Raw genomic sequence first — 27,168 nt, 5'->3', positions numbered from 1 at the left:
CAAGAGGACCCTAGAAATACCCTAAAGCTGAGTAGGGAGGTCGTAAGAAGGGAGGTCAGAAATGCCTCGTCATGCCCACTCCCTTCCTGGAGATGTCCTTTGTAACTCATTAATAGGCCTCAGACTGCACAAGACAAAGCTTAAACTACACCTGCAGGTCCTCAATTTACTTAGCAGATCATGTGAATCTGGGTATTGGTCTGGTATACACCCAGTTTTGTCTCTGATTAACAGACTTCCTTGTCTTAACACATTCCAAACCTTTAGACAAAGATTCATTTTTTTAACAAATTACAAATCAAAGAATCTTTAAACCCACCTATAACCTGTAATATCCCACTTCAAGATGTCCTGCCTTTTTGGACCAAACCAATGTATGCTTTCCATGTATTAATTTATGCCTTTGTGTGTAATTTCTGTCTCCCTGAAATATATAAAACCAAACTGTAACCCAACCGTGATGAGACCACTTACTCAAGGCTTCTTGGCTGTGGCTCTCCGGGCCATGGTCACACATATTCGGCTCAATAAACCCCTTTAAATTATTTTACAGAGTTAGGGTTCTTTTCCATTGACAGTTATTTGGTGCAAGGCATGTCCTCCCTGAACTAATTTCTTTAATCTGTAAAAACACTTGTTTATATCACAACTGTTTTAGAAAATGCCATATTTCCCAATTTTACACGAATACAACTCTTTCTAAAGGAGTTGACTTAAACTGTTTCTATTATAATATTTCTTTTAAATGTGCAGAAAGAGCGCACAAATTTGTTATGCTTAGTGCCCTTATATACTCTACAGCCAAGACAAATTGACCCAATGATCAGGGAAAGCTCCAGAAGAGCTGGTCCGGCACACCCTGGAGGTTGGCAGCTGTGGGGGCCTGTTCCCAGGCAACAGCAGGGAACAGGCCATCGTGAGCCCTGGGGTACCAACCACAGCACAGGGGGCATGGTGGCTGGCAGCAGAGACAGCCATCGTGAGCCCTGGGGTACCAACCACAACACAGGGGGCATGGTGGGTGGTAAACACCCCAGGGTGCTACAGGGGAATCCGCCCCCCCCCCCACCATGGACTCCAAGCAGGGACTGGCCAAGAAGACTCTAGGACAGATGGCACTGCCTGTTAACCAAGCCCAGGGGGGCTCGGGGCACAGGTATCATGCCAGCACCAGAAAGGGGCACATTTGCATTTATAGGAGCCACAGGGATCTGGCCCTCTGAAGGTTCACTGAAAAATCAACTCACAAAAGGCATATTAGTTGGAGAAAAGGCGCATAGATTTATTTAACATGTGTACACTGGAGCCTTCAGACTGAAGATCCACAGATAAATAAGTATGCACAGCCATGCAGAAATAGGACTGGACAAAAAGCGTATGACCTGACGCTAACAGACCAGCTCCCCGTTACCTGTAGAAAGGAGTGGAGTGTGGGAGGAGGGGGAGGAGAGAGGGGAAGAAACTAAGGATGCCTCAGAATCGCCCTTCAGATAAAATCCCAGTCCACTCCAGAAGATCCAGGGCAGATGAACCCCCACGAAACCGCAGGGGAGGGAATGAGCCCATCTCCTGCAGGGCAGCGGCAGCAGCACTGACTTCCGCCCGGAGCTGGGGAGGAGAGCTGAGGTTGACGGGCAGCTCAGCTGGGGAAGGCCAGCCCGCTCACCTGCTGCAATCATAAAACATCTTCTAGATCCCTCTGAACCTTGATGGGAGTGAGGGCCTTTGCTTGGTCGCGCATGAGTATGTTATGGATACCATGGACAGTGCTTAAAGCTAGCTGAGGCAGGACCATTGAAATAGCAGAAAACAGTAATTCCTGGATAGACATAGCAGTCGCTGAATGTTCTGCAGTTGAAATAATGAAAAATAATGGCAGCTCCCATTTTCAAGCCCCTTTCCTAATTCCTCTACCAGTGCTGGGAAGGAATGTGGAGTCCATCCTGGTGGATGCTCAGCGAGGTCCCTGCTCCAGCACTGGCCACAGGCAGGCGCTGCCACCTGCGGGAAAGAGCATCAAGGGTGCTGCTAATTTTGAAGAAAACCAAATTTCTTTAACTTAAGATATGCTCCTTTTAAATTTAAACAGCCCTTCTTAAATTTTTCTTTTTATTAGTAATGCCCTTTGTTTGCTAAAGTAGGAGTGCTAAGAGAAGTTACTTTCTTTTAATACTATTTTTTAAAACAAAAATGTGTCAACATACATGGTCTCCAAAGTGAAAATGACTGTGAGCCACACTCCCCAATCATCATCATCATCTCCGTCGGCAAAGGAAGGACGAAGACAAGGGCCAGGCACAGGCGGGGAGATGCCCACCACGGTCCTGGCCGCTGGCCCTTTCCCGTCACTGCTTGGTCAAGGGGTGAGGCTTATGCTTCACACCCCAATTCCTGGGACATGGTGCCCAGGTCCCCACCCTCTACTCAGAAGTGAGGTCACAAGTGGCCACATCTATTGACAGCAGGTATCCCCAGAAGATGTGTCAGTGGGGACATATTCTAGGAAGCTGAGTGCTGAGCGGTCACTCTGTCCTGTCACTCTGCTCCTGGGACAATCTGAAGGACCGTCTTCCTTGTGAGCTGGGAGGACTCTGCCCCCGTGTTTCTCTTTCCTGCAGCCTCCTCTTCCTCGTCTCACTCATCGTCCCTCGGAGTGGAGACCTCTCCTGAAAGGGTCTTGCACTCTGTGCTCAGGTGTCTTCCTTCAGAGGTTTCTTTGAGTCTTTATCTCAGCTTTGAGACTGGGGTGGCTTGGGGGACCCGGGAGAGATCAGAGGAGGGGAATTCTAGTCCAGCTGTCACCCTGCCACACCCAAATGCACGACCATAGTTTTTGGGATGATAAGAATAGTTGCTGTCTTGAGCACTCGCCCATCACAGAGAGAGGGACTGGACTTCCTCGCCCTCACTTAGTCCCAACAAAACTCTTTGGGGGCAGTTTCATTATCCTCATGTAACAGATAAGAAGACTTACATAAAATGAGTTGGAGAATTTTTTCCAAAGAGTCATGGTTGGTGAATCGGGTTCCGTCTAACTCCAGAACCAGCTGGTCTCCATCCACATCAACTGTGAGCAACCCTCCCCCTTCCACCTGGAGGCAGGTCCCTTATGCACGGGAAGGTGCAGCTCTCCAAGGCTAGGTGAGCGAGACCAACTCTGCCTGTTTCCATAGAGCTTCTCCATAGGGGCAGTTTCCATGGTGAGAAAAATCAGATAGGCCCTGGGCTTTCTACTCTTCTTCCTTTTCAGAATTCCAGATGCTTCATGGGCAAAGGGCAGCCCAAGGGTGAAGCTCCCCCTTGGTTTCCAAACCATCTGCTTGATGAACTTGATCTTATAAAAGCTTCTCAGCACTTTAAAAATCCTTGCCTTGTGTAGGAAAAGAACCACAGATCTCAGGACTCCTTGCTATCAAGAGTAGATATTACTTACCTGCCTCTACCCATCTGTCCATGCTGCTGCTTCGTGAGAGCTTAATTTTCACTTGGGACTTGGATGCAATTTCTACTCATGTCACCTGTGATGGCTCCCACGGGGCCTGTCAGGAGTAAATTAAAAGACCAGGGTCTCCTGTCCAGACATTCTTAAAGTATCACATGGATACTAGGAATCTGTTTATTGGAGCAAGGCTTAGACTCTGCTATTGTAGACATGAGTCTATGAGGGCGAAACCCAGAGCACTGACCCCAAACCTAGACATCAGGACCCATGGAGACGGGGTATTTGGCCATGGGCAAAAATGAAATCTTCTTTCAGAATATAAAAATCAATTCTAGGCCAATGGTAATATGTCACCTTGAATTTCAGAGTCTCAGTAGTTTAAATATAGTTACCAAGAATGCACCATTTTAACATTTTAGTCATGCCAACTGTTATGCCAATACACAAATCAGTTGTGTAAAAAGATCTATTTATGACACAAGGAGTTTCTCCCATCCAAGTACTAACCAGGCCCAACCCTGCTTAGCTTCCAAGATCAGATGAGATTGGGCATGTTCAGGGTGGTATGGCCATAGATAATAAGAAGTTTCTATCTGGGGAAACAACTCTAGAAATTTGCAGTAAATTTGAAAGGAAATGCCGATTTTTTAAAACAAAACTATAGCTAATAAATTATCTACTTACTCAAAACAAGTTGAAAGAAATAGAATAAAATTACCTGAACTTAGAATAACTTAGAAAAACTTAGAAATAAAATAGAAAAACTTAGAAATAAAAATATCTACTTCTTGGAAACCTGTGATTGCTATTACTGAGTTTTTGTTTTCCTGGGAAAAGAAAGGGAAAAAAAAAAATTGTGACTTATTAGAAATTGACCAAAGGATAGAGGAGAAGACAGAGCTCTAATGATGAGCTCCATTCAATTTCTATAAGAATACTCAAAATTCTAAAATAAATCATTATCATATTCATTATTTATTATCGCTACATAACAAATCACTATAAAACACAGTGGCTTAGAACAAGTATAGCCATTTTTTCTTCTCATGGATTCAGAAATCCAAGAGCAGCTCAGTGAGGTGGTTCTGGCTCCGAGCTTCCCATGAGTGGAGTCGGGTGTCTGTTGGGGCTGCTGTCGTCTGAGGGCTTGGCTGGGGCTGGAGAAACCACGTCCAAGGTGTCATCCTCATGCCGGGCAGGTGGGTTCTGGAAAGCTATTTCCTCTCCATGTGGACCTCACCCTGGAGCTATGCAAGAGACTAAGGTGGAAGCCGAAATACCTGTTACGGCCTCGCTTCAGATGTCATACATTGTCCCTTCTGCCATATTCTGTGGGGCACAAAAGGCCAGCGGGGATTCAGTGTGGACAGGGCTATAAAAGGTTATAAACACAGGAGATGAGAATCGTTAAGTGCCATCTTGGAGGCTGGTTATTACAGAATAAGAGGACTAAAATGTCATGCCATGGGTGAGATCATCATTATCTAAGATTTTAAGATAACATATAATAATACATCTTTTAGTGCAATAGAAGAATAGTAGCCAATCTAGTAGTTAGGGACATTTTGATAAAAGCAGCATCTAAGTGGACACACAGGTGCTACAGTAATAGGGTATTGGGGAGGTGGGAGGGGGGAGGGGGGCGGGTATATACATACATAATGAGTGAGATGTGCACCATCTGGGGGATGGTCATGATGGAGACTCAGACTTTTGGGGGGAGGGGGGGAAATGGGCATTTATTGAAACCTTAAAATCTGTACCCCCATAATATGCCAAAATAAAAAAAAAAAAAAAAAAAAAGCAATGTTGTTATTTTTTTTTCATTAATAAAGAGGGAACTGAAATAAACAGGTATAAAAGCATCTTGCTAGTTATAAAAATATTTCTACAAAAAAAATCAAAATTGATTTTGATAAAATGGTGGCATGGCCTGTGATAGCACTAGCCAAAGGAGGCCAGGCCTTGCAAACGAAAACTTCCTGAAATTTGTGCCAATCACTATATGTGTATAATCATGTATATGTATACATATATATTATACATATCACCTATATCTATATAGTTTCATGCATATAATTTGACATCTTTGAGGACTTGAATTGTTACCAAAATCCTGCCACTATTGTTGTATTAGTTAAGATTAGTTTTTGCTGCATATAATAGAAAATGTAAAATACAAGGCTAAAACAAAAGAGAAGGTGTTCTCTCTCTCCCTTAAGAGAAGGCCAGAGGTCAGAGCAAGCTGGTGTAGCAGCTGCATGGTCAGCAACGACCCAGCCTCCTTCTCTCTCTCCACCCTGCAAACGCAGGCTGCATAGTCTGAGCCGGCCAAGTGGGGGTCCATCAGTCTGAATTCCAAGTTATGAGGCAGAAGGAGGAGGAAATATTAGGGCACAGCTCCTTGTGCAGTCAGTTGACTCCAAGCTTCTTGGCAGTCCCATGCGTTGCTTCTGCTATATAGACAGGGATGTAACCACAGAGCCATGTCCACCTGCAAAGGGAGCTGGGATATGTAGTCTTCATTCCAAGTGGCTAACATCAGCATTATTTCTCTGATTCTCTAAAGAAAGACACGAAAATGGATATTGCACAGGAAAATAGCAATCTCTCCCAAGTTGTCAATTTTTACAAGACATGATTTATGCACTTACCAAAAAAAAAGATTGACAATTTAAATATACCAACGAAGCAAGGTAAAGATGTACCATACAGAAAGATGCCTAACATTCCCAAACATATTGAGTTGTTTGTCATCACAGTAGGTATTGAGTAGATTTTTATATATTTGACATATTGGAAATTTATGAAACAAACTTATTAAGCAATTCTTCAGTTCTTCAATGATAGGAGTTTATAGATATTGGCCTAAATTTAAATTATGGTATCCTTACCAAATGCCGAGTGTTACAGACTTCTAAAAATACGCTTCAAAGCAAAGTGAGAGCTATTTTTCTTCTTTTCAAAAGGACAAAAACACTGTGTTTATGATTTGAGAGGAATTATGAAAGTTTCAAAGTAACTTGGAAGGAGTAAAGTGTTTATGCTAAAATTAGTTTCTGAAGGATTTTGAAGTATTAATAAAAGGAGGCTTCCCTACAGAAGAGTTAAAATATTCATAGGGAAGGGGTTTGCAGGGCTGACGACTGTGGTAATGTGGTTAGTGTATTGAGAGAAGGCGTGAAATCAGTGCATAGAACCAAGGTTTGGACGCCATAAAACAACGTTTTAATTTTTAAGGTAACTGTTACAGAAAAATGAAAAAGAAAAATGAGAACTGTATTTAAATGAAGGGAGCCATTGTATGCAATATTAAAAAATCAAGTAAGTGTGAGAATTTTTCAGATTTATTGCAGAACCCAATTTCAGAAATCCAACATATCTAAAGCTCTCAAATTACTTTTCCGTTGCTACCGATCTAAGTCATCTTGGCTGTTTGTTAGACATTTCAAAAGGAAGTTACGGGGTTGACAGCACTGCCAGATTTTGGATTGACCTAGCCAAGCACTGAAGGGGGGGGCACATTTTCAATTCTCATTTGCCTAAAAATATGCTCATGTACCTCAAGGGGGAAAAGAGACTCGCAGCTCAGTGGCCTGACACAGATTCCTATCAAGCAGAAGTTGTAACCAAATTGATGGAGCCCGAAGGACTCGCTGCTGCTATACAAAACCTGGCTGCTAAAACCATGAAAAGGTGAAGGTTTATTAACTTAATTATCCCCTGAGAATTTTACGCTTCAATTACTGTGTGTCAAAGTTAGAAATGTAAGATATAACACCAAGGTTGCTCCTGTGGTTATAATTGATTGGGTCTCTTTTCTTCTTTCTATGATATGAAATTGCAAATATTAAAAGGTTAATTTATGCCAATATTCTATTCTATCCAAAACAAGTAACTGGACATTTCTGCTCTGGCCAAGATGGAGTAACAGTGACACTCCTATCTTAAACAACTAGAGAATGGTGAAAATAATGTTTTCTAGAAAGTGGACAATTCAAAACGTGGGATCCCTTAGAGAAGGTGAACAGTATTCTCTAAGATTGCCCTAGCTTGGTGTCTGGAAGCAGTCTCCAAGCTACAGTGTAGAGAGGGAAATCCAAACAGAGCCAGTGGTATCCCTGAGTTGAGGAAAAGAAAATTAAAGCTTGGGAAGGCCACCCTCACAAGAATTTAAGGGCAAAATACTGGAAAGGAAAGAGCTATAAAGAGAGAGTGAGAGTTCCGGAGATTGCCAAGGAAGAGCCTGCAAATCTTTGAGCACTGATCTAAGAATATACGAGAAGCAACCACCTAAGTCCAGGAAAAGAATACCACAAAGCAGACTCTGAGCTCACACAGGACTGGACGTGGTTTGTGTTCTCACCATCTTGAGTTCCCAATATCTTCATTGAACATTCATCTAAATGTTGCTATGGAGGTATTTTGTAGATGTGATTAAAGTCTGTAATCAGATGACTTTAAGTAAATGAGGTTATTCTAGACAAACTGGGTGGGCTTGTTTGATCAGATGAAAGGCCTTAGGGGGAGACGACCTCCTTGGTGAACAAGCAGCCTTCCCTGTGGACAGCAGCATCTGCCAGGCCTGGCACTTCCAGCTTGATCTTTGACTTCCCTGGTGACCTACCCTATGACTTGCCTAGTCATTTCCCATGAACACATAAGCCAATTCCTTACTAAATCTGATATATTTCCTACCAGTCCTGCCTCTCTGAACCCCAACGTACATACCTGCCATTTAAAAGGTGGAGCTTTTATGAGTAGCTAAAACAATAACACCCAACACTATGTTGTTGACAAGAAACTCATTTTAAAGGCACACAGGTAGGTTAAAAGTAGAATGATGGAAATATATACATATTATACATATCATACAAACACTGATCAAAGAAAGCTGGAGTGGTTATATGAATATCAAAGAATTTTAGAACAAGCAATATTAAAATGACTAAAGAAGAAGCATTTTATAATGATTAATGAGTTAATTCATCAAAAATAACAATCTACATGTGCATATATCTAATAACAGAGCCTCAAAATACACAAACAAAAATAGGCCGAAATAAAAAGAAATTGGCAAATCCACAATTAAAGTCTGAGATTTCAATCCTCCTCTCTCAGTAAAATATAGAGCAAATAGAAAAAAATCAGTAACAATACAGAAAATTTGAACAGGAAACAAAGGTGGACATTAAAACACTTAGCCTCAGAAGTCACACACTGACACTCCTGTCCTATTATATGGGGCACAGGGCCGACTCTGATTCAGCGTGGAGGGCGCTTGGCAAGGGCGTAAGTGCTAGAAGATGAGGATCACAGGTGGCTGATCTCTGAGGCTGGCAATTACAGAGCTGTCAGAGCTGAAATGTCATGGGTGGGGTTACCATCATTTAAAATTATAAAGTGCTGTATAATAATATACTTTTTAGTGCAATGAAAGCCCCATAGCTAATTTAATCGTTGACATTTTCTATAGGCATCTTAAGGCAATGTTGCTCTTGCTTTTTCCCCCCAGAAATAAAGAAATAACCAGATACACTGACTCACGCCTGTAATCCTAACACTCTGGGAGGCTGAGGCAGGAGGATTGTTAGAGCTCAGGAGTTCAAAACCAGCCTGAGCAAGAGCGAGACCCTGTCTCTACTAAAAATAGAAATAAATTAATTGGCCAACTAAAAATACATAGAAAAAATTAGCCAGGCATGGTGGCACATGCCTGTGGTTCTAGCTACTAGGGAGGCTGAGGCAGGAGGATCGCTTGAGCCCAGGAGTTTGAGGTTGCTGTGAGCTAGGCTGATGCCATGGCACTCTAGCCTGGGCAACAGAGTGAGACTTTGTCTCAAAAAAAAAAAAAAAAGAAAGAAAGAACTGGAATCAACGTATACTGAAAACATTCCTACAACAAACTAAAACATAAAAACATTTCTACAACAAATTAAAATTGATTTTGATAGAACAGTGGCCTGGCCTGAGACGGTGCTACCAGCAGGAAGGAGAAGCCATATAGTTGGGAAGGGATTTTAACAGCAACGTGAAGAATATGCTAATCAGTATATGTGCCTCATCACATATATACATTATTGTTTACACGTCCTTCAAGGTTCTGTTCTGAGAAGACCAGCAGGAGTCAGCCAGGCAGCCCAGAGGTCAGCCGGCTACAGGCTGGGGCCATCCCTAGACAGGGCGGAGCCGGTGATGAGTCGGTGATGAGTCGCAGGTCATGGAAATACGGCTGACAACTTTTCCCTGGTTTGGAGCTCGTGGAAATGGAATGGTTTTAATCATACCAAGACTGTAGTCTTTCACTTATTCTTTCCCTTCCAAAACTAGAAAAGCTTGCTTTTCCTATATTGAGTGTGCCAAAAAGCAAAAGCACAACCCCAAAATGCTGTCAGCTAAGACATTTACAACCTCCAATCAGAAAGGCGTGGGTTACAGTGGGAACGCGGAGCCCGCTGCAGAAGCGGGTCTCAGCTGCGCCGCCCGCGCCTGTCTCCAGCGCCTCTCCGCGCCATCCCCTACCTGCACGTCCAGGTGCCTCGACCCAGCATCACACCTCCACCACCGCCCCCTCCACACCCCCCCAGCACTGCCCAGACATGCAACTCACAGCCTGGTCCCCAAACGCAAGGGACCCCAGAGCACCAAAATTCCTCTGCTTGGGTCAGTTTTACTATCCATGTACAACTGCACATGCTTGATCCCTGGCATCTTACGTGTTGATCAGGCCGCCCATGTGACAGGGCCCCACTGGAAACAAACACGGAGGACCAGTGAATGGTCATCCTCAGAGAGCAGGGCAACCGCGGTTGGTGACTGCCATTTGCATCCTTATTGGCTGACACGAGCAGTGCCCATGAGGGCCCCGGATGTAAGACTTCCAAAGAGTTGTGGGTGTTCAGGGGAGCACTAGAGTGTGCACGCCAGGAAGGCAGGGACTCTGTGCTCTTGCTCCCCGTGGGCTGCCCAGCACCTAGGACAGAGCCTGGCACTGTCTGGGGAGAATGTTAATATTTATTGAATGATATATTACTTAATTTCACCTTTTTTTTTAAAAAAAATATCTTTTGCTGAGACATTACTCCATAGCTCTTTGGACTGAGAATCTGGAGGCTTTATTCATTATTAAGATCTGTTCTTTCTTTTCTCAAATTATTTATATGGAAATGTTGAAATGTGCAAAAACATTGAAAGCATAGTAAAATAAACAGTTATATGCTAACGATCTAGTTTTAATAATTGTTAACCATTTATTGCATTTATTTCTTTTAATATCACATATATTTACGTATGTTTATATTTGCATTTGTATGTAAACATATGTTTATCTTATACAAATGTGTGCAGACATATAAGAATATGTACATATGCACATATTTGCATAGACAGGTGGGCATCTGGATCAGGTAGGGTGCAATCAGAAAAGCAGAACCACTGCGTGTCTGTAAGGCCACTGCCTTCGTGTTTGCTGCTGGAGATTGAAGTCCACGGGGCAGGAGTCAAGAAGGGAAAAATCAGTGTACAGTGGAGGAGAGCGAGGGCAGGCGGGACCCCACTGGTACAGGCTGACCCTCAGGAGGGCGGTGGTCTTCAGAGAGCAGGGGGGGTCTGCAATGAACAGACTCCGTCATTCTCGTTGCCCGCAACCTTGATGAAGTGGTGCCCTACTGAAGTCAGGGCCTTGCCTCATGGAATCGAACCCGCACCCCTGGCCAGGAGCTGGCCGGGCTGGAAGACGGTGGCTGCGGCTGGCTGCCTGCTCCCGCCAACACGGGAGAGGCCGGCCAGCTACCCGGTGATCCTGCGGGAGAGCCGCGGGACGGCCGCAGCATACCTCCCGCCCTCGGAATCTCCCGAGGAGGTCTTTTGTGGCCCACCCGACAAGGGACACTCGGAAGAGGCAATTCCGGGAGCGTAGCTCTGCCTAGTGAGGCCAACGTACTGCAAAGCCACCGGTTCAAAGTAAGTTTCAAAAATGTTGCCACTTCACCTCTTCCTTCAACCACTTCACCTTCAACCTTTGTCTGAAAGGTCTGTTCTTTCTTTCTTTATTTTTTATTTTATTTATTTATTTTTTTGAGACAGAGTCTCACTCTGTTGCCTGGGCTTAGAGTGCCCTGGCATCAGCCTAGCTCACGGCAACCTCAAACTCCTGGGCTCAAGCGATCCTCCTGCCTCAGCCTCCCAAGTAGCTGGGACTACAGGCACGCGCCACCGTGCCTGGCTAATTTTTTCTATTTTTAGTTGTTTGGCTAATTTTCTTTCTATTTATAATAGAGACGGGGTCTCGCTCTTGTTCGGGCTCATCTCGAACTCCTGACCTCAAGCAATCCTCCCGCCTCGGCCTCCCAGAGTGCTAGGATTACAGGCAGGAGCCACCTCCCCGGCCTTAGAGGCCTATTCTTAAATGGCAGGGAGAACAGCATCTGAGAAACTTACAAGGGCAAATGCTTGGCTTTCACGTGTAGTGTGGAGATGTGTTTGAAACAAGGCCCTGTTGCAGTTTGGTATTACTCTCATTTAATATAATTTCTTCTGTTTTTTACAAAAGATTTTGTTAAATTCATCTGGCCTGGTCTGGCATTGATTTTTATTTTCTTCCACTAAGTGCAGAATGAAATTATGAAAATCGTTTTGATAAATACCAAACTTTATTTTTTCCCCAGGAAAACTGGTTAGCATAAAACTTCTGGTGAGGAGACTGCTAATAGCTTTAAAATGAGTCTTTTGACAAATGTTTTTTTTTTTTTCTCCTATTCTCAAGCTGTTATGGCAAACTTTCCATCCTGAAAAAGGAAAACATTCCAAATCTTTCTTCTTGAAGATCTGTATTGGAGCTCTTATAAAATATCACTCTCTCCTGTTCTGTTTTCTTGGCATTCCTTAGATAGCCAGTGCTGGAGCAAAGACTAAAACTATTTAAAAAATTATGCATTGTCTCTCATTAGAGTCAACATATCCCTTTAGCTGCTGGAACTTGAGCTGAATGAGGAGCAGCAGTCGAAGAGTTTGTAACCAAGCAAAACTCCCATAGCAACAAGTAATTAAAGTTGGTTATAATTGTAAGACATTTATTAAGGATCTTTTTTATTTTTAATTCTTAAGAAAAATCCGACATGAAAGAACATGTCTCAGAATTGTAAGGCACATAAGCTGGCAACGAGTAAGAACCATTCATGTTAGGTTCAGTCATTCAGAAAGCGGGTGCATATTTTAAGCTTGAGAAAAAGCTTTGCATTAAGAATTCCAGCCCAGTTGGCTCCCTAATTAAGCCCAGGTTGAATTCTGCATGCAAGCTGGTTGCAACCCTAAAGTGGGTTCTCCCTCAGTGTGAACATGATTACTGGCGGCCTAGTTTCCAGACTAGTCCACAAAGGCTTATTTAACCCACATACACCCAAATTACAGCTCTAATCATACTATTTCAACTGCATCTCGCTACATTGTTTTACGGAAAATGCATCCTGAATTCCAAGTTGCAACGCCAGGAGCACATCTCCCCTCATTCCGAGAGCCAGAGCAGGCAACTGTAGTGGGTTCACATTCTACTTTGTAAGACATAACTCTAGGTCAGCACTTCCCTCAGCATCCCCAGGAATCTTCTCAACTAAAGGGTGGAGGGCAATAAACTTATGAAGTGCCATATACCTTCTCTCTCTCTTAGGAAATTTCAGTTTATATTAGTTTATCAACTCTCCTAGGAGCCCTACAGTAAAGACAACTGCTTGGCTTTTTTTTTTTTTTTTAACCTAATGTTTCCCAAAGATATTTGACTACAGAATTGTTTTTTTCTAAGGAAGATCTAATAAACCCTGGCATTGTTACAATCGTAAAGGACTAGTGTTCCACGAATGCACCCTGTGAAATACTGTCCCACCATAGTCACCCCCTAGAGTGAAACAAATCGTGGATTCTCAACCTTGGCTGTTCATGGGAATCATCTCAAGGGTTTTCACACCTTGCTCCCTGGCCCACAGGTTCTGATGTCCCTGGCAGGCGTGTGGCCTGAGCATCAAGGGGTGCTTACGAGCAGCATAATTGTTCGTTGTTAAATTGTTCCAGGGGACAGACGTGAGGCTCAGGTTGTGCTGTTTCTGCCCCTGATCATCTGATCAGCAGCAGCATGCTGACCCCCAGGCTGGCTGGTCCCCAGTCTGTCCTGCCAGCCTGACACGTGTCACAGGGCTAAGAGCAATGCTTTGCAGGTTATGTGAAATCTACTCTTTAATTAAAACAAAAATCCAGAAAAAGTATTGTTTTATTTTCTGTGGTGCCATCCACTAATTCATGGTCATTAGGATGTTTCCACCAGGCCCTCATGGGCCCTGTGCATGCTTGCCTTCATGAGCCCCTATCTCCATTAAAAATATTAAAAATTATATTTTACAATTCCACTGGGATAAAGGCAAATATAAGTCAGGCAGGATTAAACATTAAAACATTTTCTTCAATCCTAAAAGTTCTTTGTCTCATGACTTTAAAAGAAGTTAAAATATTTCCCTGGGCCCCTAAACGTATCATGGGCCCTATACCACCAGCCCTGGATGTGACTTCACGAAAGGAACGTGGACTAAAGATCATATTCTCTCATGCTGGGTTAAGTGTAGTGTGTCAGTAATTTGTAACCAGGTTGTGTGGTGACTTGCCATTGGGTTTGTGTGCACAGGACTCAGAGTCACCAGAGATTTCAACTGTAGACTCATCCTCTAGCCCAAGGGAGGGACAAAGGCTCTCTGGAGCAATAAGAATCAGCATATTAAATACTAACGAGTAGGGTCCGTTGTTTTGTTCTATTTAAAGTGATTTATTTAAGTCTTGCTCTTTCAGTGACATGGATGAACCTAGAGGACATTGTGCCAAGTGAAATAAGCCAGGCACAGAAAGACAAATACTGCGCAGTCTCACTCATACGTGGAATCTAAAAAAGTTGAACTCACAGAAGTGGAGAGCAGGTGGTGGTTACCAAAGGCTGGGGGTGAGGGGTGGATGAGGAAAGGGGAGATATCTGAAAAAGGGTGCAAAGTTTCAGTTAGACAAGGAATAAGCTTTAGTGATCTCTTGAACAGAATGGTGACAATAATAAATAATACGCATTGTATATTTCAAAATTGCTGAAAGAGTAGATTTTAAATGTCTTCATCACCAAAAAATAGTACGTGCAGTAATGGATTTGCTAATTAGCCTGATTTAATCATTCTACATTATAAACATGTATCAAAACATCACATTGTATCCCATAAATATATACAATTATTATTTGTCAATTAAAAAAATTTTTTTTAAAAGTCTTGCTCTCTCCAATTAAAGTGATATGGTGTAGATTCCTGATGCTACTCAAAGTGTAGTCAATATTCCAATGGTGCCTAATATCATTTGGGAGCTTGTTAGACGTGTAGACTCTCAGGTTCAGCCTCATGTCTAATGAACTGGAATTTCCATTTTAATAAGAATCCCAGATAATTCATAGGCACATTCAAATTTGAGATGCCCTCTTATGGATAATTCGTTTACATAATCAGGCAAAAGAATTGGTGATTCGTCGTCCCAAAAGAGGGGCAAGGATGCTAGAGCTTGGCGAGAAACCTGCCACTCACATGAAAGTCTGTGCAGAAGTTAACTTGCTTCCCAGTGGAGCTTCAGGTGGTCAAGTCAGCTTGACCTTGGCCAAACACTATCACCAGTAACAAACCTAAGGTAAAAATAGCGCCGGTCATTGCAAAAGGAGGTGGAAGGGTCCCCGTGAGGAGGCTGTGAGCCAGCGGAGGGGTGAGGATCAGACAGTCTGTCATCATCCGGCAGAGCTTTCTCAGGTGTTGCAGGATCTTGGCCGCTGGGCTGGGATTCAAGGAAAAGGCCACGTTTTCTTGGGGAGGGGTTGGGAGGAGCCAGACAGTGCAAAATAAAGCAGAGCAGAGCCCAGGCCAGGGACCTGAGGCTCACAGAGACTGATGAGGCTGCAACATGGGACACAGGGGGCTCTGAGGATGGAGAGGCCACCCAGGACTGTGTCACCGTGGGCCGGCTGCTGAGGCTCAGCCGCTGTCTGGACCACTCTGGGACCAGGGCTGGGGCAGAGCCATTATGAGAATGATACAGGAGTCCAGGCAGGGGAACGCTGGGGGCTCCTAGGGATAAAAAGCCACAGACTAACAGTGGAAGTCGTTGGATATAGAAAGTCACCCCAAGAACCTCCTCCTTTGCAACATGCACACCAACATAACAAAGTGTCCTTGTGGAAGGGCCATTCGAATCTTTGCTGCAGGAAAATGCCAGATCTACTCAGTAACCCTAGCACGGCATACTGCCTGTCATCTGACTCCCCTCTTATCGCTTTTCCCGGGGTGGGGAGAGGATGGCTTCTCCCCATCCCATGGGGCGTGGCCAAGATAACACAAAACCCTACTTCCCCTTTTGGGTTCCAGCGGGCAGGCGGTACAGCTTAAAATGTTGGCCCATCTTTTTCATGTTGTTTTAAAATACATTATTTAGTTTTTTGGCAACTGGTAATTGATATCTGTGATTATAAAAACCTACGGGAATCTAACTTCAGTGCTGGACCATTCATGTAGATATGGTATAGACTCCTGAGTACCCCTGCTGTTATTCTAATCTGTTTAAATAGAACTATAAACTATATAAAAATACATTATTTATTTTTTGAATAGATAATAAATGTATGTGGGACAAAGTTCAAAAAATGGCAAATGCTGTATAAGAAAAAATAACCCCACACACACCTTTGGTCTTCTCCAGGTACACAGTTCCCTTGTCTCTTGATTTTCACTAGCTATATAATCTGCACTCCTGGAACCAGAGTGCTTTGGTCTTAACCCTACACCCTAACAGACTCAGTGCTCACAGGTGGTCTCCTTGCTGTACTTTTTTCCGTCGAAAAACTGGCTGAATGTCGTCCTCTAGTAGTTGCTTCAAAAGTGGTTCCTGGAGACTATGCTCTGTAAGCGTTTGCAGATTCGGAGACGCTTTTCTGCTGTCTTATTCCTGCTGCATGCTACAGGACGCTATGAAATTCTTGCGTGCACGTTTTTTTTCTCTAGGACTTTTTAGACGTTTTAGATCTTGCTCTACTGACTTCACGTGTTGACTGAGGCTGCAAAGCGCTCTGAGCCAGACTGGCATTTCCCCCTACGAGGTAATTTGATGTCTTCATCTAGTTGTCCAAAGAATTCTATCTTTCTCTCTGAAGTTCGGTAACTTCACTCAGATGCGTCTCCACATCGATGGTTCTGTGTAAATATTTTCCCCTAGGTCATACTGCTGTGGTCCTTCAAAGCGAGGAGCCGAGTCTTCCTTTATTTGGGGGACTTGAACTTGAATTACATCTTTACTTTTTATTTTTAAATTTTGGTAGGAATGTTAGATTTATTTGTTTTTAATGACAGATAAAATTATATGTATTTCCTGTGCATACATTGTGGAATGACTAACTCTAGCTAATTAACGTATGTATTAGTTCACATGGTTGTCGTTTTTGTGCTGAGAACACTTTACATACACTCTTTTGGCACTTTTCAAGAATATAATAAGTTGTTAACTATAGTTACCATGTTGTACAATAGATGTCTTGAATTTATTCCTCAGACCTAACTGGAATTTTGCATCCTTTGATGGATATCTCCCCAATCCACTCCCCAACCATCTTTAAATATTTTTTGTTGATCCGTTATTTTGTAATCTTCTTTGGAGACATCAATTATGTGTCAGTGTGAACTGCAATGTATGTCTTGCTTATTTCTCACTTTTCTCTATAATCCTTTTACAACTCTTGGCCCATATCGATTTCGTACTTCCTGTCTTTCTCTGTCCCATCACCCACTACCTTCCGTGGACTTCAGCGCCAGCGTTTCCCTTCCACGCTGCTCCCCATGTGGCACTCTCCTCTGTAATTGTTCTCCTCCTCATCCACCCCTTCAAGACCTCTCCCAGCCATGCATATCCCATTCTCTTATTTTACCAAGTCCTTCCTGAGCTTTTATCTTTGAGCTCTGTTTTTTTTATACAGAACTCATTTTTCAAAAATCAAGTTCTCCATTTCTTCATTAAAATTTTTTTTAAAGTCTTGGCAATAGGTTGGATTATAACAATGTTTACCTGAACTATGGCAACGTTTTCCTATGAGGCTTGCTATATTCCTGTTTCTTTTCTCATTTTTCACATATTGCTTTTGTACAGGTTGTGTGTCGGTTCCTTCTTCACTCACACTCATTTATGAATGAGTTAAGCTCCCGGACACACTTCACACCAGAGGCTTCTGGGTCTATGGAGCAGGGCTTTCTCCCAGGCTAGAAGCAATTCCTCCTGGTGCCCAGTGAAGTTACTCATGACACAGCGTGTGAGGTTTTTGTTTTGTTTTCGTTTTAGGTTTCCGATTTCCCCGGTCAACAGAGATCGGCGGTTGCAGAGGTGGCCTAGTGCAGTCGTTGAACACACCTTGTCCTGCTCACAGACCCATTTCTACAAACACGGCATGCTTACGTGCACCTCTGTCAGTCCCTCGGTCCCAAACTGGGTTTGCAGAAGGTCATGTTGCTGCTCTACATGTTCATGTCCACATTTTCAAAGTTTGGAATATTTTCTGTTATTGATTGAAGAGGGAAAGTATAGACGGAATGAGAAAAGGAAGGCTGTCCTTAAAACCAGGGGTAAAACCAGGATTGATGCATTTTCTCTGTGAATGAGTTAGTTAGTTAGTTCAATTGTTATTCTTTTCCCTTAGGCTAAGCAAACAGTTATGCTTGACTCCCAGTTGTTTTTTGTTTTTGTTTTTGTTTTCTGTGCACGTCATGATTCCTACTTGCTCCTCGGAAACCTTCACCAATCCGCTCTGCTGTTGCCGTGGGCAGAAACATTCACCAGAGTCTCCACTATTGTTCGGTGGACAGGCAGGAAGACAGTTTTGTTCTCAGGATCAAACTACAGTTTGTAGTCCACCAGTTGCAAGGCAGGAGTTTTAATTCATAGTTGATGCTTGTGTTTCTAACACAGACTATTCAGAACTCTGAGGACAGGAAATCTGATTATCTGTACCCTTGAAACTTTAACCAAAAACTTGTCTTGTTATCTACCATAACGCCAGTGCCAACCACAGCACCTGGCTCATAGTAGATGCTCAATATATATTTGAAACTGTATGCATGTGTATTAATGGACTTCTTCCAGAAAAGCAATTGAGTATGTAAATACAAGTACTATACACAGCACAGTCTTGGGCACGTACCTTTGTGCCACATGTCAGCTGTGCTGCTGTTGTTTTTCTTCCACCTACAATCTCAACATTTGGGAGGACAGAGGGAGGTCCCACCACAGATTTCCTTAAAATATCACAAAAGGAAATGATAAGAAAGCTTAATGTCTCCAATCTTTAATCTATCCTTTATTGACATAGTCAAAAGCATCACATTTCCAAAAATATATGAACTCCAAAAAATATAACCGAATATGTAATGTAGGCATTGGTTTACTCTGCTCTTTTGTCCCTGAAGACTTTAACTTATTGGACCAAGATGAGCATCTCTTCCCATGGCACCTGAGGGCAGATGAGCCTGAGCTGCTGGTCTCAGGAGCCTACCCAAGGGCCTGCATGCTGACTACAGCTGGGACCAGGCATGAGCATCAGCTTATGACAGATCCTTCCCCAGTCAACCTTCAGAAGAGACACCAACACTTTGATTGCATCCTGTGTGAGACTTTGAAGCAGAAGATTCAGCTAAACTATGCTCAGGTTTCTGACCCACAGGAACTGAGAAATAGTAAATGTGTTGTTTGAAGCCGCTAAGTTTGTGGCAATTTGTTACCCAGCAGTAGATAGCTAATACAGCACCACTTGGAAAACCACACCTCCCCAAACTCCTTATACACTGAATTAGTTTCCTAGGGTGTCTATAACAAACTGCCCTCTCCCCTTCTCATCCATGTTTTCACATTCATGGATTGGAAACCAACCAACCATGTATTGAAAATATTTGGAAAAAATAACCCAAAAGTATAGTTGTATCCTTACCGAACATCCACAGACTATTTCTTTCTTGTCATTCTTCCCTAAGCAATACCATATAACAACTATTTACAGAGAATTTATGTTGCATTAGATGTTATAAATAATCTAGAGATGATTTAAAGTTTATAGATATATGTGCATAGGTTATACGCAGCTATTACACCATTTTATATAAGGAACTTCAACATTTGTGGATTTTGGTGTCCTGGAACCAATGCCCCATGGATATCGAGTGACAATTGTAATGCAAACTAAGTGGCTTAAAACAACAGAAATTCATCATCTCACAGTTTTGGAGGCTGAAAGTCTGAATCAATGTGTCAGCAGGGCCATGGGTCCCACCTCTGAAACCCGTAGAGGAGAATCCTTCCTCTCTTCTTCTTTCCTTCTGGAGGTTGCTTCAAGCCTTGACCTCCCTCGGCTTACAGCTGTGTTACTCCACTCTCTGCCTCTGCTGTCACGTGGTTTATCCCTGCGTGTCTCTGTCTTCACAGGCCGTCTTTGTATGAGGACACCAGTCATCTTGGATTAGGCGCCCACCCCAGCCCGGTATGACCTCAACTCAGTTTAACTGATCACGTCTGCAATGACCCCATATCCAAACAAAAGCACGTCCTGAAGTACTGGGGGTTAGAACCTTATATGTGTTCTTGGGGGCAGTGGGTGGAGAATTCAACCCATAGAGCATACCAAGGATGCTCTTAACTAGCATGCCATCACATTCTGCCTTAAACAAGCTTAATCTGTTTTGACCGAAATGTTTTCACAGCGAGTAAAGCTGTGTGTTATTCCTGATTCGTGTGAGGCCGATTAAATAAAAACTGAGAAGTGAGATGTGGCAGGGACATCCATCACTTAACAGATTTAGCCAGCACTCTCAACCCCAGCGAGGCACAGCCGCGGAATAAGTGCTTCACCACGCGACCTTTATAATATTTCCGGTCGACACGGTTATTGCTCAGCGGAGGAAGGTGGCGGAGAAGCATGGAGAAGACAGCATTTTGTTTTTATCTCTAATGTGAGTAACGGAAGAGCTGGTCAGTGTATGGATGTGGAAGATGACAAGTAGTTTAAGATGCAGTAAAATGTTTTATATAGTTTCCAGATGAATGTTTTAATACGGGTAACAAGACCTTACATTTAGATATTGCTGCACAATTTACATTGCATTTCTTCCTTAGCAGTGTGGTTTTTACAGAGTGGGCACCCAAAACATGCTGACGAACTGGATCCCCATGGCAAAGCTGAGGATGCAGAGCAGTTCAGGCAGGAAATGTGCTCGGCAAGTATAATATTATTGTCTTCATATTCAGATGCACGTGCAGAGCCTGGAGACACCACGTTACTCTTCTCAAGTTCATTTCCAGGTGTTAAAACAGGTTGTCAGATTCGTGGACCTAGTACCCTTTGCCTTTGATATACTGCTCAGAACAGCAACAACACCACCAACAACAAAACAGGTGTGTTCGTGGGGGAAGGAATCCAGGCAAGGATGATGTAAGCCCCAAAGAGGACAGAGAGAGAGAGAAGAGAGTGGGTCTACACAATCCAGAAGGCCCAGGCATGAGGGAGGGAGGGCCGTCTATGACATTTCCCATGGCCTCTTCATTTCCCCGATGAGGTACAATCTAGAATAGGTATGCATGTCAGATGTCCTCAGGAACCGGGGACCCTGCCTGGGCATTACCCCAGCAATGGACAAAAGCATTCTAATCAAAATCAGGACCCAATTGGAGAACAGGAATCTTAATTAGCATGCCTGTCAGTATCAAAGCTCTAAGCTGTTATTGGCCAGGTAAGCACCTTGGTACCTGACCAAGCTCCAAGAAGGACCTCAACAAGTTGGGTTGTGAAGATACAGTGTCCCAAACAAACGCTGCTTTGTTGACTTTGTGCATTTTATCTAAACATTAAAGATCTTTCAGAGAAGCCTGTTGCTCCACCAAAGCACTTCGTGTTTGGTAAGGCTTATGGAAGATCTGCTCAAGCTAATAAGGATGGTGAGAGAGGAGACGCTCTGGACTGGTTATCAGATTTGGTCCTGGTTTCTGATCTTGCTCTAAATAGCTGATGATCTTGGGCAAGTCCTTTAGCCTTGGCCTAGTGGACTCTGGTTTCTTATATAAAATAAGACATATTGAACATGATAGTATATCACACTTACAACACTTCTGTAGTAACAGGCAGGCCAAAATGACTTGAACAATAAAGAATGTGTCGGCCCTGGAAGTGTAGGTGTGGAATAGGTTTGAGGCTTAATTGAACCTGGTAGCTCTGGCTCCATGTCTTTGATTCTCAGCCTCCAGCAAACTTTTTTGCTTATCCCTGGCCTCAATGGATTCATGTGCCCATTTCTGCACCAATTACTGGAAGAAACTGGTGTTCCCATCATTTGCTCAGACCACATTGGCCTAAACTTTGAAAGGAAGAATGAGAGAGAGAAAGAGAGAGAGAGAGAGAGAGAAAGAGAAAGGAAGAGGAAGTTGAAGAGACTTCTTACTTTTATTTCAGAAGGTCTCTAAAGTTTCATCGAACTCTAAAGAGTCAGCAAGTTTTATAAAATAATAAAAATAAATTAAAACTTAGAAAAAGTTAACTAAACCAAAATAGAGGCATAATAGTAAAGAAAAATAATTCCAAATGATTTAGCTAACTATCCTCCAGGTCCTCCAGTGATCCTGTGTGCAGCTTAAGGACCAAATGTCTATTGGCTCTTCATAAACTTCCAAAGGGACATTGTGTGTGAAAGGTCATCCTTCCCTATGATAATTTTGCCAGGATAAGCCTTTCTTCATGATATATGGCACTGTTATCTCTTTCTAGAGAAGAGACAAAGCAAAAAGGTGCTAAGAGGAAAGTGAAGAGCTGCTCCACATGTTTCACACTCTTCAGTGTGTTTGTGCACATGTGTGCATGTGTGTGCATATGCATGTGTATGTATGTGCACATGTGTGTTTGTGTTCCTCTCTTAGAATCAAGGACTACCATTCAATAGCTATTGGCCAAAGTAATAATGAATTTCTTATTTGTTTGTACTAATCAGCTTCTTTCTAGACTAAATTTTTAAAGTCATTTTCAGACTCCATGTCAAAATTACACAGACATTTTTAATGAGGTTATGACCGGTCCTGGAGCTCTTATAAACTTGCAATCGTATATGTGCCTCAGCACAAAGCTAGTTGGGTAATAATTCTGTGATTTCTTTTATTGTTTCTAATGATAACCCTGTGGATCAAGATAGCTGTTTATATAGCAATCAAATGTTTTATTTGGCTGAAAAAAATGAGGCAGGCTCCTGGTACAATTGCATCTGTTCAGTGTAATTATGGCCTTTGTGATTGTTGCTTCGCACATTCTTGACTTAAGATACCATCTTTGGGCAGAGCACGTAGGAAGACTTGTCCAGATGATATGATTTAGCCACATTCATCTCAATGCTTCGAAAAGGACTTGCAAATGGCCTTCACATGGGCCATTTAAACATTAGCAGGAAGATAAAATCTTTGAAATCTTAGGGTTTACTTAGCCCACTATCCTTGTTGCCCAGAATATGTCACCAAGTGTAAGTGACACTCACAAACATTCCCAAGGAAAAAATAATTCCATGTTAGCATAATATAAATCGAATATCAGAGCCTCGATGCTAGATGAACATGGTTTTCGGTAACTTCTCTATGCTCACTTGTTCAGAGTGAAGACACTCAAAGACTTCTTGGGCTAACATTCCTGCCAGCAACTACTGCATTTATTTTATTAAGTATTAAAGAATGAGGAGAGAGCTTACCCAAACTATTTTTGTTCATGGTGCTTAAGGATAATTTGCTATATTTCAGGCTTTGCTTTTAGAGCTCAGACCAATAAAAGAAAAACCACAAAGAAGCACATTTTTAATACACATCTGGCACCAAAATTAAGGGATGTGAGCTAATCGTGACTCAAACATATTGAATGAGTAACCCAGACGGCCTAAGTGCTAGGTCGTGCTTGGTTTTCAGAAGGTTGTTTTTCATGCTCACAAGGACAGCATTTGAAATCACTGCTATATAAATGAATCATAGTTATTACACGGCTTGTACCAACAAGTATAAAATAATATTTACAGAAATTACAGGCTTTGAGCAACAGGCTTCATGCAAGAGAGGTGTGTATAGTGCCAAAGCTAAGGGTCTATACTTAGACCCAGTAATTCCACCTCTAGGAAATATGTCTAAGGAAATTATCAGATACCCAAAATGTGTGTTCAAGTGTATTTGGTTTCTTAGTATTTATTGTAGTTCAATATTGAAATATTAAATATTTTACAATAAAGAATTGATTGGCTTCCTCCTGCTACAGAATAGTATTCGCCCACTAGGAAAAAATGCTCATAATATTATGAAGGTACTAGTTTCCTGTGGCTGCCATTACAGCTGCGTTGGCTTAAAACAACAGAAATGTATTCTTTCACACTCCCGCAAAGGCCAGAAGTCCAAAATCGAGGTGTTGACGGGGCCATCCTCCCCCTGGAGACTCTAAGAGAAGATGCTTTCGTGCCTCTCCCAGCTTCTGGTGGCTCCAGGTGTCCCTGGGCTGTGGCATCATCACTGTGCCCTCTGCTTTTGTGGTCACATTGCCTTCTACTGTCTGTGTCTCCGTGTGTCCCTCTCTTGTTATAAGGCCTCCTGTCCCTGGGTTAGGATCTGCCCTAAACCCAGGACGATCTCATTTCAAAATCCTTGACTGGGTTGTACCTGCAAAGACCCTTTTAGCATTTAAGGTCACATTCACAGGCTCTGGTTGGACGTGTCTCTACTCTGGGAGGGGTGGGGCGAGGGGCCACATTCGACCCACTACAGTTAGTGACAAAGCAGCAGATATGACTCTATGCAGTCCTCCCTCCATGATGTGAAGACACAGACATGTATGTGACAGTGAGGTTGGAAAGCCCCTGCCCCCACCCCCACACGCAGAATTTTCAGAGCAAATGCAGGAGAACCTGTGGTTTGAGGCATGGACGTCTTAGCACGACCACAATGTGCAGAGGGGTCAGCGGGAGGGAGGGGGGCTGAGGGAGGAGGATTCTAGTGGAACGGCTGCCCGCTGTGGGAGCCGCCCTTGGGGAGAGGGAAGGGGTGCTCGGCCTGCCCCACAGCCTGGGAGGGAGGTTCAGGGGGACCCTCTGAAGCAGTGATGCCTGGTGTCCATCACGACTGTGAGGGGGAAATGACCGAGGATTGGACCCGATGGCCACAGGAGACCGTGAGGGCGAGAGAAGAGCGGCGCGAGGGCTTCGGAGGCAGGACCGGGGCAGGGCTGCTCTGGGGGACCCGCCTGTCCCAGGGGTCTGCCAGGACGAGCAAATGCATGCGGGCTTCCCGGGGCCAGACGTGGGTAGAGGGAGAAAGCCGGTGTGCTCCTTTCTGGGGGCTTGCTCTCAGAAACTGAGGGGCTGGTGACAGCACGTGTTTATTCTTTCACGGTTCCGGAGGCCAAGCGTGTGAGTCAAGGTGCGGGCAGGGAGCGGCTCTGAATCGGCCTGGAGGCTGGGGCAGAACGTGCTCCATAGAGCCCTCCCAGCGCCCGCTGGCTCCGCAGCCCCTGCCGTTCTTTGGCCCGTGGGGCTGTAACTCCAGTGTCTGCCTCTGCTTCCTCTTCTACCAAGGACACCCATCATTGGAGTGCAGCCCGCCCTGACCCGGCAGGGCTTCATCTTCACTGACTATATTTGCAAACATCTGATCTCCAAATAACGTCACATGCTGAGGTTCCACAGGGACAGCCAGGACAAGAGGGCCCATCCTGGGTGAGTCCAGGGTGGCTGTGAGGAGGGGCGCGGGGCTGCAGAAGGAGGGTGGGTGCACCGTGGGACGGCCCAGGGCTGAGCGAGGAGCCGCAGGGACCGCTCAACACCGAGCTGTGTCTGCCCAGGGCCGGGCCAGAGCACCCAGGAAGGGGGGAGCACGGGGCGTTTCTGAAGAGCCCGAGAGGAGAACCGTCTTTACCAAGAGCCAGCGCAGGAACCCCAGGGCCCCAGGAGCTGTGCAGCCCCACCCCGCCTGCAGCGTTGCGGAGCGCAGCACCCGTCCCTCACTGCAGGCTCAGCCCCGCGCGGTTCTGAGACGGGGAGGGAAGAAGTGATGCCGCTCGGCTTACAGTGTGGGCTGCATCACGGGACACACGCTCACATGCACGTGTCCGTATGTACCGTGCACATATGTCCTGCTACATGGCATTAGCCTAAGCAAAGACGTGAGTCTGGTGTGGGACTGAAATGAACCGTGGGGATTTTTGCTATCTGAGAGTGGCGAGGCCAGCCCGCTCTCCCATTCCTGGTCAGAGCAGGACCTCCACGATAGATTTTAAAGGGAGCACAAGAGGGAAAAATGCATGTGGTGGGATTCTTGGTGACTTCATGCATTTTCTTGCAAACCTGGGTTTTGCTACCACAGGTGGCGACCCGTGAAGAGCTGAGAACGGCATGTTCCCCACCCGACAGGCGGCGTGGAATGAGAAGCAGTAACCTCACCGCCCACCAGGGACGTGAGACTGAGTGATGTCCCCTCGGGCCCTGGCCTGGCAAGGGACACAGGAGGGGCCTGGCGTGGCAGGGAGAGAGGGAGAGGGAGAGCAGGCTGGCCGGCAGGTGGGCGGCAGGTGGGCGTCGCTGCAGCAGCACCAGGACGGCCCTGCTGTAGGGAAGCGGCGGCAGCCCCAGTGCTCCGGCCACAGAGCGACGCGCGTTTCCAGTTTCACTGCGACCCCGTTACGAAACCTGGAGGAGACACCAAGCCTTGCTCTCCTGGCCACAGGGCTGTGGGGCCCAGAGCCCTGGACTCAGACACCCGCTGCAGCCAGCCGGGGAGCCGCCCTTAGGGACCCAGCTTGTTTTTCTGTCCCTCCTCCACCTTATGCACAAGGCCATCGCCTCCTCAGCACCCTCCGTCAGAGAAAAATAAGGCTCAGATTTCCTATCTGTTCATTAATTTTGTTTTTCCTTTAGAGGCAGGTTTCATTTGGCTTCTCCGGATGCCAGTTTTCTGTTGGGAGAGAGCCAAGGGAGTGTCACCTCGATGCCGGGAGAGAGAACGCCAGGGGTGCGCGAAGGGACTTGGACGGAACCCCAGCTCCCTCTCTGACTGTGTAAGCTGAAAACACCACTCCTTCCGCCTAGGGAAGAGGAAAGGAGGCTGGCAACGGGGTGAGTGCTTATCAGGGTCCTGTGGGGTAAGCGACGCTCCACTCCCGCCTGCACACAGCCCCAGGCTCGGACCCAGAACCAAGTCGCTCAGCTGGCCTTCGGAGCCACTTCTAGAGCTCGGTGATAGGAGGGGCGGGTGGAACGGCAAGCTTGCAACAGCTCTGTGAGAAGCAGATGCTGCAACATCTGGCGGCCAGAGAGGGCTGTCCAGCCAACAGCCTGGCTGCCATCCCCTTTGCTTCGTATCTGCTCAGAGAACTGCAAAAAGCAGAGGGGAGGGGAGGTCAGAAACCAGGGAGCTGACATGTAAGTCCTGGCTTCGCCTCTTCCTGGGGATGCAACAGTTTGTCTCTAAGCCATCCTGTCCTTATTGGTAAAATTGGGATAGTAATGCTGGCCGCCCAGTAGGGCTGCTTTAAGAATTAAATGATGTCACGCGTGTAAGCACCCGGCTGGCTGCAGCGCTGCGTAAACGGCAGCTGTTCGGGTGGTTTGAGTGTGGTTGCCATGGTAGGCACAATAACGCCCTCCCCT

At 44.7% G+C, this 27,168-nt stretch overlaps 1 pseudogene; it reads right to left on the bottom strand.

The window, feature by feature from the left end:
• Nucleotides 1–3,909: 3,909 nt before the first annotated feature.
• LOC142872755 (uncharacterized) lies at nucleotides 3,910–4,019 on the bottom strand (annotated as a pseudogene).
• Nucleotides 4,020–27,168: the final 23,149 nt, after the last annotated feature.

Source organism: Microcebus murinus, chromosome 8 (genome assembly GCF_040939455.1).
Source record: "Microcebus murinus isolate Inina chromosome 8, M.murinus_Inina_mat1.0, whole genome shotgun sequence".
NCBI classification, from domain to species: Eukaryota; Metazoa; Chordata; class Mammalia; order Primates; family Cheirogaleidae; genus Microcebus; species Microcebus murinus.
Note: the sequence above shows the minus strand (reverse complement) of the source record. Positions and strands in the feature narration are given on the sequence as shown.